Raw genomic sequence first — 16,281 nt, 5'->3', positions numbered from 1 at the left:
AACAGTTTTGATGTAATTACTTTGCTATTTATAGCAGCAGAATGAGGCAGCAATGGGGAGACTGTCCCTCCAATCTAAGGCCTGGGGTTCAATAGACCACCTAGTTACTGTTGCTATGCCTGTCAAGCTTGCCATTCTAGCAAAACACAATACAATGATTACTGACAGATTTACCACTCAAAATTCACAGCCATTTTCTGAAAGAATGGGTCTTTGATTTCACACAGAAGAAAATAAAAGCAGCTTCTCATTTTGAATGCTGAAATGACTGCTGTTGCTAGCAGATTTTATAAACTGTAGCTAGCTAGTGTAAGCCATTGCTAACACTAAAGCTCCGTCAGTTGGTTATACGAGCTTTTAATATTTCCAGCCGATTGGTTTTAGACTGACAAGCATCTAAAAGGGTCTTAAATATGCACATGATGGCTACATACATGAGCCAGAAGGACGGAAGCTAAAGCTACATCCAAAAGTTAGCATCCTCAACAGCTGGTGACCATAGAAAAAGCCATGTAAATAAAGCTTAAATAAAAACAATAAATAAAAATGTGATTAAAATGTTATTCATTCTAACATGACCCTTGGACGGTTTGAAATTTAACTTTAGAAGGATATGCTTTTATCTCCATTAGCAACTACCAATGTAGCAACTGGGGTCCACACAAGTAAACATTACATCATAATGTAAAACAATTATGTGATTAAAAATCCAAGGCAAAGCAAACATGTCCTTTTTTGGAGACACAAGTTGCTGGGGTTTAAACTTCCCCCAAAACAAAGAAAGAACAGGAAACAGCCACTAACAGCCACAAGGTTCAGCTGCTTTGACAGTGGGTCAAAAAAAACTGTAGTTCTGCTTATTACCCCACTTCCACCTCACCTTACTTTTGTTTTCCTTTCCTTGTCTCGGCTTTGAAGGTTCTCTGTCGCAGATTTCACCGTAATCCAAACAGTGTTGCATAAGAATCTTGAAACACTGTACGCTGAATAATACATCCAGGGAAACTTGCCCTCATAAACAGCTTCAATTTCACAGAGACATAATGACTGCTGCAATTTCTCTGGGTTTTGCGTTGATCATTCTTGGAGAGTGAATTAGTGCTGATGTAGACAGAAGGAAGTTGTCAGACTGTAGGTCTATGGTACACATCAGCAGCAGTATACTGAGGTTCAGTTGTGATAGAGCATTAATGTGCCTTTTCATAATGTGGTTTAGCCAGCAACTAGAGGGATGCAAAACCATTAGCTGTCTCACTAGGTCCACTTTTGTTGCAGTGTTTATTATTGTGATTAAGTTAATTCAGCTGCATTAAGTGATTTTTGACCACAAGGGAAAATGCCAGTTTAAGAGTTATCCTCTTTTTCCAGGAGGTGCAAAGGTTACTCTGTCTATCTCCTGTACATAACAACAAGCTGAGTCCTTACTGACCCCCCCTACTGTCCCCTATACAATATGTATCCTTTCGCCAGTGCAACCAGTACTACTATGCAGGAAAATACTTGATTAGTGTTAGTTAACTTGATTAAATACAACTTTATAAAGGACTATGGATCATGTCAACAAAATATAAACTTAAACCAGCAATTACTCATTTAACATAATATCACTTTTTAAGCTGAAACTGTACATTCATTAACATTCATTTGGAGTTGTGTTTCTGGCAACCTGGTGAATGTCCAATACTGACGCTTCTTTTAGGTCTGTTTTTTGTCTCCACCAACTCTTGGGGGACTGAAGTGGCGCTACTGAGAGCGCTGTGGGTCGTATAACCAAAACAATAAGCTGAAATATACTAAAACACTCTGTAGAGGTCAGAGGAACTGCAGAGTTGGGGTGATAATTCGCTGTAGTACAGCTTTGGGGAAAATAAAATCTAAATTCTTAAATCTACAGGGAAATAAACCTGACAACAGATCAGTATACGCCACAGCAAAATGTCTTCACGTATAGACATTGGGGGAAGCAAACTAATCCTTTCCATTCACCAAGATCCCTTTTTTGCAGATAAGAACACAAACACAAAAATTGAGAGCTGTGGAAGTAAGCCAGCAGATGCACCTAGGAATCTAAAAATGCTTCTCATAAGAACATGTCATGTCACGTGTATTGTCTACACAGCTCTGGTGTCTTTTAAATGAGCCATTTCAAGGCACCTATAACCTTTCTCTTTCTGTTAGACATATTTGTGTTTAATTTGGATAGGGTGCTTTTTTTGCACAGTGTTTTGTATATAGGTCTGTGTGTGTGTGTGGTTGCATGTGCTAGTTTGTGTGCAGGGCTGGGAAGGCACTGTGTGTGAGTGATATTCACGGGAGCTGGGCACAGTTCAAGTTTCCTCCGCAGTGCAGTGGCTCTGTGGAGAGAGGGCGAGAGAGAGAGGGAAGGACAGACGAGAGAGAGAGATAACGCCCAACTGCACACCCTAAAAACACATCACTCACTACACACACACACACACACACACACACACACACACAAACCACCGGCAGCTTTATCAAGCACACATTTGTATCATTTGATGTGACTCTGCATGTGTGTGTCCAAAAAATGGGAGTTGTGCCCGCTGACTGTTGATGTCCTGAATTCAACTAGATATGTTGCAAATTGCTCACAACAAAAATGCCACAAAATAATCTGATCATTTTGTTTGTTTTGTTTCTTTCTGTCCGTAAACCTCCACTGTGCCCATGCAAATCTCACTTTCTTTTCCAGAGGATGGATGTCCACATGGAAAATAATGTCCACATACTTTTGTCTATATATCAGTCTGTGTCCACATGTTTTTGTCAACATGGTACTTGTACACAAAGTACATACAAACTGTACTTAGTGTCCACATACTTTTGTCAACATGGTAGTTAGTGTCCACATGCTTTTGCCCATATATCAGTTTGTGTCCACATGCTTTTGCACATATATCTGTTTGGGAATAATATTGCAGTTGATAGTTGGCTTGGTGTTATGCATATGCCTGTTTGTTTGTGCATTAGGCAGAAGAATGATTAAAACAAGCTTTATCATCCTGGCTCATGAACTTTTATATAAAATTATTGTGCTTTCAGGTCAGATGAACAATAATAACATGAAGTTTAATTCCCAGGTGGTATCTGACTGGCATCAATCCCTACATTTAGGCTATATACCAGAAGAGCAGTTTGTATGGAATAAGCAGAGAGGACTGGATAAACATTTGGAAAGCCAAAGGAAGTGCTGACATAACACAGAGTCACAGATGTTTTTTTTAGATTTGGCTTCTTCTTCTGTGTGTTTTTTCTTCTGGCCATGGCTCTATGGATGTCAGTCGGTCTGTCGAGTTGGTTTACTACTTTGGTGCAGACTGAAATATCTCAACAACTATCAGATGGATTTCTTTCTTTGATGATCTGACTTTTCCTCTAGTGCCACCAAATTCCGGATGAGTTGTAATAACTGTGGGGATCCCATTTAGCGCCATCATCAGGTCAATTAATGGTAAACGTTACACCTGCTAAACATCATCATTTTAGCATTGTCATGTTAGCATACTGATGCTAGTATTTAGCTCAAAGCACTGTTATGACTAAGTTCATTTTTTATGATTGAATTTTAGCATTAGATATTATTTACAAGTGCTTTTAAATTCTGTAGGTTTACAATTATTCACATAGCCTAGTTGCCTCTGTTGAGTATTTACAAGCCAAGGGGCTTTACAGAGTTTACTGTTGATCATATTGAAAATTGGATTTGCAGATTTACAGTCTAAAGAAAGACTTGATCCCCTGGTCTTTGAGTCACTGCTATGGTTAATTACATGAATGTACATGTGTCTTCTGATAACAGAGGCCATAAATACAACATATTATTTTGAGAAGAGAGATCTTTCAGGTTTCACTGAAGATCATCTCGTCTTCTCTTGAGTGAAAAGATGCACATTTAAATTTTCATGGCTTAATGGAATAAATTAGCATATATGTTTTTTATGTATTTGTTGTAGTTTAATTCTCAGCTCTTCTCTTTCAATATTTTCTGGCATTTTAAAGATTAAATGCTTGATTAAGACAGGAAATATTTGGTACCTGTTGCCATGCCAACGGAATGATCAGCACAGGAAAATATCTCCATCCGTCCGTGTAGAAGCAGAGGGACATCATCAGCACCCTTTGTTTCAGTTTCACAGAGGATTTACTCCACCACTTCACGTGTGGATGTGTGTGTGCGTGTGTACAATACAGTTTTGTTCCATTCAATCCACCACGTCTTTTTTGGTCGCAGCAGGCTCCGCCACTCCTTACGCCCACTGGCCACCTGCTGCACCAAATGCATGCTGGGATCTCTCAACCAGACAGATTGAACAGATGATCAGCTCAGACACTGCGTTTATGTGTGCATCTGCTAACATGCCAAAACTCCCTTAAAATATGGGTTTGGAGGAAGCTTCTAAATCTGTGAATAGGAATTCTGGGTAAAAGATTTTTGTAGTTAAAGGTAGTTGTACATTCTGTTCCTGTGTCTGTGATGCGGGTACAGACTCAAATCAGGTGCCTCTGTGTTTTGCTGGTGTGAGACGATATGTAGTCTCTCTTAGTGTTCACCTCTCTGTGCTGTGACCCTGGCTCTAGCGGGATGTGTCTAATGAGAGCTATAAATATCCTGGAACAGACCTGGCTGGCGCTCTCAAGACTGCAACCTCTGTGCACACACACACACACACACGAACGCATGCACTTACTCCCATCGCTCCTCCCATAGTGGATGACAAGAAAGAGAAGGGGGGAGAGGGGGGGGGGGGGACAAATAAATTATGAACAAAGCTCTTCAGCACAGTCAGAGGCAGACCCCCTGCCTGCTCTCCCACCTACTCGTCTTTCCACCCACTTGTCATTATTCTGCAAAACTCTGCCCGCAAGCCTTCCAGCTCCAACATTATGAGTCATGGCTGCTTGTGTGGGAGTCAAAATTGCCCTGTCAATACCTGTGATCGCATCAACAACAATAATGTAAAGAGGAGGAGGAAGGAGGTGGAGAGGAACGACAAAAGGAAAAAAACGATGGTTCTGAAGTATTAATCAATCAATGCAAATTACACACACTGTTCATATGTGCACCCACGTCTACAAATCACAAGCATACACACTTCGATTGTAATTATAATTAAAGGGCTTTGCTCTCTGCAGGTGGTTGTTGTTGAGCTCTGGGGTTACAAACAAGCAGCAGGTAGCCGACTGTAAAGTTTCAGACACCACTGTCCCGGGAAATGTATATCAAAATTGAGTGATTTTGAAATTTTCAGGTAAACTGAAAGATTAAGCCTTCCTTAATGGGTTGATAAAATGTTCTTAAGCAAAATAAAACATTAATTAATTATTAGATGCATATTAGAACATGCTGTATGACAAAGCCGAAAATCAGGCTGTTTTTCTTAGCTCATGAAAAGTTGACATTTTGAAGATACATGGTTTTCACAGTGTTGGGCAAGTTACTTCAAATTACTTAGTTACTCATTACATTTTACGCATTGACAAAGTAACTACACTACTTCATTAATTACTGAACAGCAGTTTTTTGTCTAAGGGCGTCCACACCCACATGTTGCATATTTTGTATTTAACATGTCGAAAAAGAAATTTAGACGGGAGCTCAACAAGCAGCCCACCTAAAGTGTGGAGATACTGTATATAATGACCATCAACAGCTAGCTTAGCTTAGGCTTATCAGTGGAAAATGTCTAAAACAACATATAAATACAACAACAACTTCAGACTGACTGTGGTGCATTTCTCATAACGGGTAGTCACATGTCTTCTCTATTGGTAGATGCTTGCTGCCTCCCCACACCCTCAGCCCACATGATGAGCTAACTTACCAAACCAGTGTGTCAACTGTCTTTTACTGATTATGCAAATCAGCAGCCTATTCAAAACTCCTGATTCCCACTCCACCCACCAGCACTCACACTGACACCCCCCCCCCCCCAGAACACAAACACAAGTTATACGTTATATTAACGTACATCACCCCTGTCCCCCCTCTGCATTACATTAACGCACCCACCCCCTACTGGACACTTTATCTGGACACTTTACTTTATTCTGGTCACTGCACTGTTTGTTATTTATCTTATTTTTATTTTTATTCTTATTTTACCTTTTATATTCTACTTATTTGTTATCGAAACAATAGCACCTTCAGACCACGGCAAATTCCTTGTAATGTATGTTACTTGGCAATAAACAGTTTCTGATTCTGATTCTGATTCTAAAGCTCTGTACAAAACCAACCAAGATATAATCGATGGTCTCATGTAACTCTCTGCAAGAAAGCATGTAAGTGTATTTCCCTCAATGTGAAATAATTGGTTTAACCACCTGAAAGATAGCAACATGGGAGACCGTCAGGATACTAAGAGGATGCTTCTTCTTTCTCTTATGAAATGTTACTTTGACTGGAAAGAAAGTACAGTGGAAAGCAAAGTGCAAGTAATGCAAATGGAGATTCTGCCAGGGAGACAAGTTCAAAGATCAATAAAATGTCTCTCATGGAAACATGTGTATCAAAATGATTCAGCAAGGTCACATTAGTAATTATGAATTAAGAGGATCTGTTCATGTTCATGACTTTCAAGTCACAAGATAGCAGTGATAGACAGGGTTATTCCTATGGTGGCAAATGTGAATTACACATAGACACTGGAAAGAAATGATGATCCTGTTTACTGACATCAAAATGAGCCTGTAATGCCATACAAGTCTGCAAGGATCTGCATCTGTATCTGCATGCCACATATTCCGTTTAACAGAGTAAACCAGGATTGGATTATTTCTCATCACCATAATATAATAATAACAACTGGAGTTTGTTCTTGTTTCAAGACTACTTTCTGTGCCAGTTTGATAAACATATACTGGGAGACATGGAGAAGACTACATGTGACTATGGTTTGAGGCCAGACGGATAATGTGGTTACATGCTTGTTACGTGGTGCATGTCTTTCCCAGCTGAGCTGTCAGATGCCCCTTTAACCCAGTTATGACCTCAACTTGCATGGACACAAAAATTAGGTTACTTGAATAAAGGCTGTTCTGTTCAAAGAGAGAAAATCATGTGGTTTCAGCTGAATGAAACAAAATGTCATGAACTATTCTACAAACACATGCCAAGTATGCAGAGCACCCTTACACTTGAAACAAACTACTTTACTCAATAATATACTTTAGCTTGGAGTAATTTTATATTAGCATCACAAGCTTTTGGTCCAGGTTTTCCTCTCTTGGAATTTAATAGCCAACCAAATGACCAATTTGAGCAATAAATTGCTTTGACTTTTTTTTTTTATACTTGCCAACAACAAGCTATTGTGTTGATGTTTTTCACCCTCATTTAGAGTGCTCACATCATTATAAATTCACTACCATTTCCCTGAAGTAGGCCTACTCTTTGTCACAGAAACTTGCCCCAAAGCAGATCTAGTTTAATGTATGAATCTCTCCATATGCTGTGTATATGGGGCATTAATAAGAGCGATACTCTGTTTCTGAAGAGTTTGGAAGGTGGCGTCTTCTTTTATCACATTTCCAAAACCAAAACCAAAAAAAAGGCCACACGTGTAAGAAATGGATTAAACTGTGTCTTTATCTGCTCTAATGTAAGCTGCAAACGTTAGCCTGCCTGGCTAACTAGCTTACCACTCACAGTAGTAACCAAAGAACCAACATAGTGAGTTTTAGCTACCTAGCTAGCTAGCAAAAGCTGAAAAAAACAGTCCTCATTTGTAGCAGATGACTGTAGATTTTGTCAGCTGAAAAGATAAGCCTGTTTTTGTGTGAAGACCCATTGTTTCAAAAAGTACTGTGGTAGTTTTGTATGGTGAATCTGTCACTGTTACCATTGTAAACTGCATGAGCTAAGTGCTATGCAAAGATGGAACACTTGACAGGGTGGCAACAGTAACTAGGGGGGCGGGGCTTTGGCCACATAATGTAAAGCCAATTCTCCTCCTTTCTGTCTCTCTGACTTAAAGTGCTGCACATTGATTTGCCAGTAAAGATCTCAGATGGATGGCTGGATTTGAATGTCACCGGCTGCATTTTCTCATCATCCTTCCAATTACCAATGCTTTTAACCACATTGATTTTGTTCTGTTTGCCCTAAGGAAGGTCATGCTGTTCCTCAATCAAATTAGCAGTCCTCATTCTATGTCTAGCGTCTGCCCACAACTGGCACCAAGCCAGGTAGTTTACTCAGATACAGTCTGTCCTGGCTCAGGTCTCATTGGTCCAGAGAGAGCAGGACACTATGATTGGTCCAGAGGCAATATCACTTCTTGAACTCCTTACTCTGCTTCTGTCTGTTTGACTCTTATTTGCTGAGGTAACGATAAAAGCACAAACTGCCCAGACATTTTGACCTCCAGAGTTACACAATATGAATGTTGGACTTTCTTAAAGGCTGAGCCTGACAGAGCAACAAAAAGTGCCAAAAACGAGTAGAAAGAGAAGGAAAATATTACGTTTTGAATTGACTTTCAGCTAAATTTTGACATCCTGTAACAATGATTTGAGGCACGTAGGATTAAACTATTTACATTGTCCCTAATGAACATGCTCAACAACAGAACTGCTGAGAAATTAACTATGTCCAGATGTGATCATGCCTCCTTAAGTGACCATAAAAGATCACATCAATAAATTAGGTGTGGATTTCGCAGTAACATAACGTAAAATAACGACCGTTTTTACAGTGTTTCAACTTACGACCTTAAAATTAGCTGATTGGTGAATTGGGGGCAGCGGAAACAGGCTGAATACAACATTGACATCAGCTTTTAAATTGCTATGGCTAACTTGTTAGCAAAAAATTGCTTATTTACACATCCAGCAGATACGGAGCAACATTAGCATTTATTTGGTGTTATGTCTCCTATCCACTTGATCAATGTCAGTCCAATATTCACCTTCGTTTTGCTATGTCCACGTGCTAATTGCTAACTTGCTTGTCTGTTGTTTGGTGCCTGGCAGTCGGTGTACAGGGGATTTTAAAGGATTTTCACTGAAAACTGCTGCCTGCTACATCTTGAAACAACACCAAGTGATAATTAGCTGTGAATTTGTCACTTCGTCACTATCCTTTTGACATTACACACAGTCATTTGATCCATTGTCAATATAGAAATATTGACTATAGCAGCTTTAATTTGAGCATTTGCTATATGCATAGGTTCCCTTATCACACCCCTCTTGGTTTGAATTATTACCCCAGAATCTAATCAGCTAAATCAGCTCCTTTCCTACTGCAGCCCCTAAATCTCTTCTAGTCAATTCAAATGGACTACATGGGCCATCTCCAAATTACCCTCCATTCTTTGGAAAACATCCCAGAGGCTTTCTGCTTTCCCCCCTGTTGGCTATGTGATACATTATGGATTGGATGGAGGGGAAAATGGCACACCACCAGGGAGAAAGCTTTATGACAGGGAGCGACAGATGATAGATCTTTTCTTTCTCTCTATTCAGATTTTTTTTGAGCAGAAGAAACATAATTTTATTGCATCAAAAACCCCTCATTTGTCATGTGGAGACACAGAAGACATTAGCCTGTGTCCCACCAGTCATTAAACAAACACGAAAAAGACAAGGATACTTAAGGAACTCTCTTATTGTCCCCCCCCCCCTCTCACAGTCACGGTAGGCAGGAAACTCTCTGAAAGGCACATCAACAAAACTCTTATCCTTCCTCCTTGGATTTCCCTAACCCGCCTCAACCGCTCCTTCCTCCCAGCCCACTTTATGTCTGTATAATCAGCATAAAGTTAAAAATTCAATTCTAGTGTGGTTGAAATTTCTTAATTCCATGATGATGATACTGAGCAATTAAAGGAGGAGATGGTGGATAGTGCACATGGAGGACTGGCAGCCTGAGATTCTGGGTTTTCTTCACTTTTCTGATGCTTGATACTGAATATATAATTCTAAAACTAACAGAGAAGCTCTAGAAGCATGTTCCAATGCCTTTAACTCTCTCCATTCACTAATTGAAACATTCCTGCGCACTGCTCACCTCCCACCAGTCTCCCTTATTATTCCCCCATAATGTCAACACTAGGGAGGGTGTTACTAGCAACGGGCCAATCCCGTAGCTTTTAGGAGTGCAGCCTTGTACCCTAATTGGCCCAGGGGGCCTGCTGCTGGATGTGATGAGAGCTGACATTGGCACCGGTGGGGAAACATGTTTGCATTTGCATGTCCCAATGGCCTCTCTTTGGGTTTGTGTCTCTCCCTCTGCACTCCCATGTGCATTTCCATATCAGGCGAGGCCACTTTGCATGTGTGTGCATAAAAAGAGGGCGAGAGAACTGCCCCATATCAACAGAGAAAATTAAATATGGATGAAGGGGCATGAAAAATGGAAAGACAGAAAAGTCATTAAAAAGAAAGCTTTTATTTGATTCCTGCCAGTATTCCATGTTGAGCTATAAGCTATAAAATGGATAGGACCAACAGAGAAAGTAACAAAATAAGGCACAAGGCAATTTCTTTATGCATTCTAAAAATATGCTCATATTAGCAGATCTATATAAACAAAGACATGTAGATGCTCAAGGGTCAAAATGAAAAATACAGCCATAGTGCAGAACAGTGTGTTTAAAGGAAGCAGGGGGATCAGATATGGGATTCAAAGATGTCAAAGTGATGAGAGATCTGTGAGAGGGTGGGTGCGCTTGGATCAACAACTTTAGACTATGAACGAAATGGAACACGTCATATATAGAAGGAAATAATGACTTCTGAGGTTTATTCAGATTGAACATGCAGTCTAAATATTGTAAATATAAAAATGTGATAGCATTTGTTGTTGCTGTTGCGGGGGTGGTGTTAAATAATTTCAAAACCTAGTTATCTCTCAATAATCTTCTTGAAGTGAAAGTGTAATTTCCTTGAAACGAGCAGCCATTCCTCTCTCATATTTCAAGATGCTGACCTTTGTTCACAAAGAAATCCTGTGGTTGTCTAATACCAGTTTGTGTCTGAGGCCAAGGTGACGTGTGCAGACTAATCACAGCTCAGCTGTTATTGTTTTAGAAATATATAAATGCGCCCCATTGCAGATCTCGCCAAAGCTGGTTTGCTTGTGAGATTGGTTTGCACTGAGGGATGAATTTACATAAGCTGAGAACATTGAGGTGACACAGCAGAAACACTGCTTTAATTTGTTTTCCCCATGCCAACCCTCTTATCTCCTGTAAATGCTGCTTGTATTCAAGAGGAGGGAAAGGACGACAGGGGAGGAAAACCTTTGTCAGTTGTACAGCATTTGCATTTGTGTACAGTATAAATATAGTATAGACCTCACCTATACTATATTTATATTGTATTCACTTAATAGATGTATATAGCAGTACAGATATATTTGTAAACTTGGATGACTAGTTGGACCTCATCAATAAAGTGTATACCATCCGTCAGAAATATCTGGCAGCTGAGATATTACGCTTAATGGCATAGACGCCATGAATGCATACAGACTCCAGAAGTCTAATACAGATGGTCATCTGGCCTGCAAACATTAAAGTAGCTTCACTGTGTTTATTGGCCAGAGGCCTGAATAAAGATTTTAACACTTTAAGCTCTTTGTCCCAAATTCAACTTTCAGATACGATGTTAATGAGGTCGTCCCACAGAAATAAAATAAGTACATAAAATAAGGGATAGAGATATATCAGCTGCTAGACATCTGCGGATATTAAGACAATTCAGTTTAGCTGACAGCTATGCAATCAAAATATTTTGTAACTGCTGAACTTTCAGAAATTCGATATAAATCATCTCTACTCTATTTACATGTCAAGGGTCGTGTCCAGTGTACGTAGAAGGTCTGGAAACTGCCCTTCTAAGAGTTGGAGCAGTTCTGGCCGGTTATTCATTTAATATTGCTTTCTTCAACTTATTCTCTTCAAGATCATATTGGAAATTGTTGTATTAAATGCTCATGTGCTCCTCATTTTGAGCATGTCTGTGTAAATGTATGTGATTAGCACTGCGTGGCTTGAGCTTGTATGACCTGTGATCTTGCGTATAAAGGTGGGGGTGAGTACGACTCACCCTTCCCCAGCTTAGAGGAAAACTTGCTCAACTATATGCAGAAGACACAGACTTCCTTTTTGTTGCTGGTTTCGATGGCTAACATGCACTAAAATAGTAATCAAAAGTCAGTCAAATAATTTTTTTAAAGAATATGTGCATAAAGGGAGATTAAGATGAGGAAGAAGACAGCAACACCTCGCCCGGCGGGCCTGTAACTTGTTCCAGGAAAGATGTGCTTATGAGCTTTGTTTGAACTGAAGTATACAAGCTGTGTGTGATCAACATTTGGGGGCTCACTCGTTAGGAGGGAGACCCACACTTGCAAGCATTAAAGATCTACAGTGAAAGAATGACAGATATTGTGTTTGTGTTTTTACTGCATACAATCTCACTGCACTAGGCAGCAACTGATCTTTAGTTGCCGCAACAAGACACAGCCACTTTCTCTGCACACCTGTGTACCTAGTTCCCCCTGTAAAGTTTAAACTGCTGCTGTCTGCTTGTTTCTGTGTTGTTTGGAAAAGCTTTTGAGGTTAGCATTGCTAGTGTGAGCATCTTGTAGGGTGTAGAGTAACAAAGTGGGTGGAGGTGCAGGTTCCAGCACGTTTCGTTTAATGATAAAATAAATGTTGCGCAACATTGAAACTCTGGAATTTCCAAAACAATATAACCACATTATAAGATTATTGAATGGCACAAACGTATGATAAGGATTTAATGCAGCATTATAAAAGTTAGTAATTAGACATGCACAAGGGAAGCCCATTTAAAGTTGAGTATCTGCTGGCATCTGCAAGTCCAAAGTGGAATTCTTATGGAGTGTATACATGTAGATGCATCAGTGGACTTGCTATTAAAAGCCTTAATGAATCCAGCAGTTTGTGAAGATGCAACATGGCTCTAAAGACAAGCATGAGTCATCCACTAAGTGATGCTATGGAAAGCAAATAAAAACAAGACACAGTCAGACAGTTGCTCAGTACCTCTTTCATTATAGACTTAAAGGAGGTGATCTGGGTGTCCAAAACAGTGTTTACAGTTGGTTCACTGTCCAGTCACTACTAATAGCAAAGCATGAATCTCCTCTAGACTGGAGGTCTATATGTGTTATGTATCACATCTGTGAACAGAATTAAGTAATTGAATTTGTCACAGAAATAGCTATTCAGGATTTCAGCGGAACTCAACATAAACACTAAGTCCTTTTAATTTATTAAACGTAAGGACTAAACTACACAGAAAACCTTGTATTCAGGTTTATGTGATGTGAATTTGTAGAGCTGAACTGTCTGAGCGAGTTCTGCTGTGGAAAGGCAAAAACACTCATCTATGTCCAGAGTTGCTATTGTAACCTTGGGTGCAGAGACGGTGTGCATGCGAGAGAGACAGAGCTTCTTAATCCCACTCAAGTTTGAACATTTGCTACTTTCTATGGGTAGGTTGCTTCAGTGCCAGAAATAGAAATAAGAAATAGACTTGGCAAGAGGAGAGGAAGTGAGGCATGTCTGCTCTCTGACTGCTACACATCTGGCCTAGCATTTAAAAATAGGTGAGAAATAACTAACTACAGAAAATGACAAATAGCTGTTGTTGGAAAAAGAATGAAGCTCGTATTTCCCTCCCCCACAATCCTCAAGGTTTTATTTGAGTTTAAGAGGTACATGTAAATACATGTCTATTAGGTTAAATTACCTCACAGCCATGGACACAATGTCACATGTCGGAGATGGCATCTACATTCTTGACACATTTTAGTTTTCATCTACTTCATAGCGTCATCAGACTGTGTGCTGAAGGCAAAATTATGATACCCAACAAATTTAAATTGAACGTGCTGGTGTTTAATACCAGCAAGATATCTGTTCAAAACACTGCAAGTAGTTCTTTGTTAGCAGTTGATAACAGCAATAACATAAAAGTAACCACACTGTCAAAGTACACAGACAAGATGTGAATGTGTTTCCTCCTGGATAAACAGAAACGAGACTAAGAGTCTACAGCCATGCCAACTGCTCTGTCTGCACAAAGCACCACCCAAACACAATGCTTTGCGCAGAATGCTAACATCAAACAAGCTACCATGCTGACAACGACAATGCTAACATGCTGATATTAAAGAAGTAATGATTACCATGTTAATCATCTTAGTTTAGTGTTTTCATGCTAACACTCATTCATGCTCAGGCTGATGGGAATGTCATCAGTTAAATTAATCCAATAGTAGTGGAAACATTTCACAAAAAAACAAAACAATGTCAGCCCTCTGGTGGTGCTGGAGAAAATGTCAGAGGATCACCAAAGTCATTAGGATTCATCCTCTGGGGAAAATGAATGTCTGTACAAAATCTAATAGCAACCCATCCAATATGTGCAGACATATTTCAGTCTGTAGTTTAGTTGAGCTAATACTTTTCCTACACATTCAATAAATGAATTAATCTCACCTTTCACCACACTGTCAAACAGTAGAGTCAGTTCAAGACTTGAATTTGTCTAATATTGGGTAAGAAATTGTATATTTAAAAGGTGGAACTGTCCATTTACAAGTAATACAGGACCCATTTCATGCAGCAGCCCGCAAACACACAACTCATCCATTTCCTTCAAACCTCCATAATTAAATCCTTTTTTTTAATATGCTCCACCCTCTTAGCTATCTCTCCACACCAGATAGACAAATTAGGACCTTGATCATAAATACAGCGCATGTGAAGCTGAACGGTCCAGTGGGGGACAGAGGCCTCTTTAAAAATGTATGGCCCAGAAAACAGGCCATGCAGACAGGGCTGTGGTAAGCCGAGGGTTTCTCTGAAGCCATTCCCCGGGAACAGAAATATTCATAACCACTAAACAAACTATATGGGCAGCAAAATTCCTGTGCCTAACCCTAACCCAACCACACAAGAGGGAAAACAGGAATGGTATGAAAAGCCTAGAAAAAACTATGATTCACATGAAACTGGTTGTGAACATATTCATGAGAAAAGTGGAATATTTTTCTTAAATTTCAAGCATATCTGCTACATATTTGTCTTCTGTTCAATAAAATGTGGCAATAAAACATGTTCATTTTGAGGTGATAAGTCATGAGTGTGTGTCACAGAGCAACATCTAGCATTCCAATGTCATGAGAAAGGAAACCACACAGCCGAAAGCATATTATCATTTTCCTTCTTTTATTGGATACCAGTGTTTGCCTTGTATATGGATATGGTTGTTTTCATTCATTTTTTTTTATTATTCATCCTTCACAGTTTAATCCAGGTGGCACATACAATTGTTTTAAACCATTTTGAACTGCAATTCTGATTTATTTTCAACATGCTCAGGCAGGGTTGCTCACATCAGATGACTTGAATGAAAAGAAGAGGCGACAGTCGGGGTGGCGCAAACAGCGATGCCTCCAAAAAGTTTTTTTTTCCCTTCATCTTTTTGTAACTGATTCAAGTCAGTCAAGGCAAATAAAGCACATTTACATCTGTTGTTTAAAATAAACAAGCTTGGCATAACATCAAATATTTAAATATGTGAGAAAGTTGAGCCCTCTGGACCAGTATTGATCAAAAATCAGTCAAACAGTCATTACAAATCCTTATTTGTATTTGTTTTAACCTAATTCACTGCATCACCACAACTTAAATTGTGTCAGTTAATAATCAGAGAATACTACTATGGTATAACTTAAATTTACTTAATCTTTAACTATTTGCTTTGGGATTTAAGTTTTTTAAAGCCACTATGTGTAAAATTTGAAGATTCAGGACTTTGGCGCCCCTAGTGGTATAATTAAAAAAAGACAGCAACGTACACCACTGTCCCCCTTCCCCTCCCTCTACCAATTTGATCTATGTAGACCGAGATGAATGGGCTGAAAGCAACACATGGACTGCACCAATATTCACCAGGATTATGTTATTTTTAACAGACAAAAACATACGCCATCAGAATAAACTGAAAGATGCCTACACATCCTACACATAGTGGCTTTAACTGCCTAAACATTCAGTAAGTTAAAACAAATGCCAAAATGTATTTGCATTTACTGTTTGACCCACTTTATATTGAGTTTGTCAGGTCATTTGTGATACAACATGTCTTCACATTGAAGACATGACAGAAAAACGTGGCTTCCAACGATTACATCTCATCTGAGACTCTCTGCTCTGCACTAAGACATCAGCATGACCAACTAGCTGTTTTCCTATTCACAGGACCAAATAGTTG

This window comes from Enoplosus armatus, chromosome 22, assembly GCF_043641665.1.
Source record: "Enoplosus armatus isolate fEnoArm2 chromosome 22, fEnoArm2.hap1, whole genome shotgun sequence".
Taxonomy (NCBI): Eukaryota; Metazoa; Chordata; class Actinopteri; order Centrarchiformes; family Enoplosidae; genus Enoplosus; species Enoplosus armatus.
Note: the sequence above shows the minus strand (reverse complement) of the source record.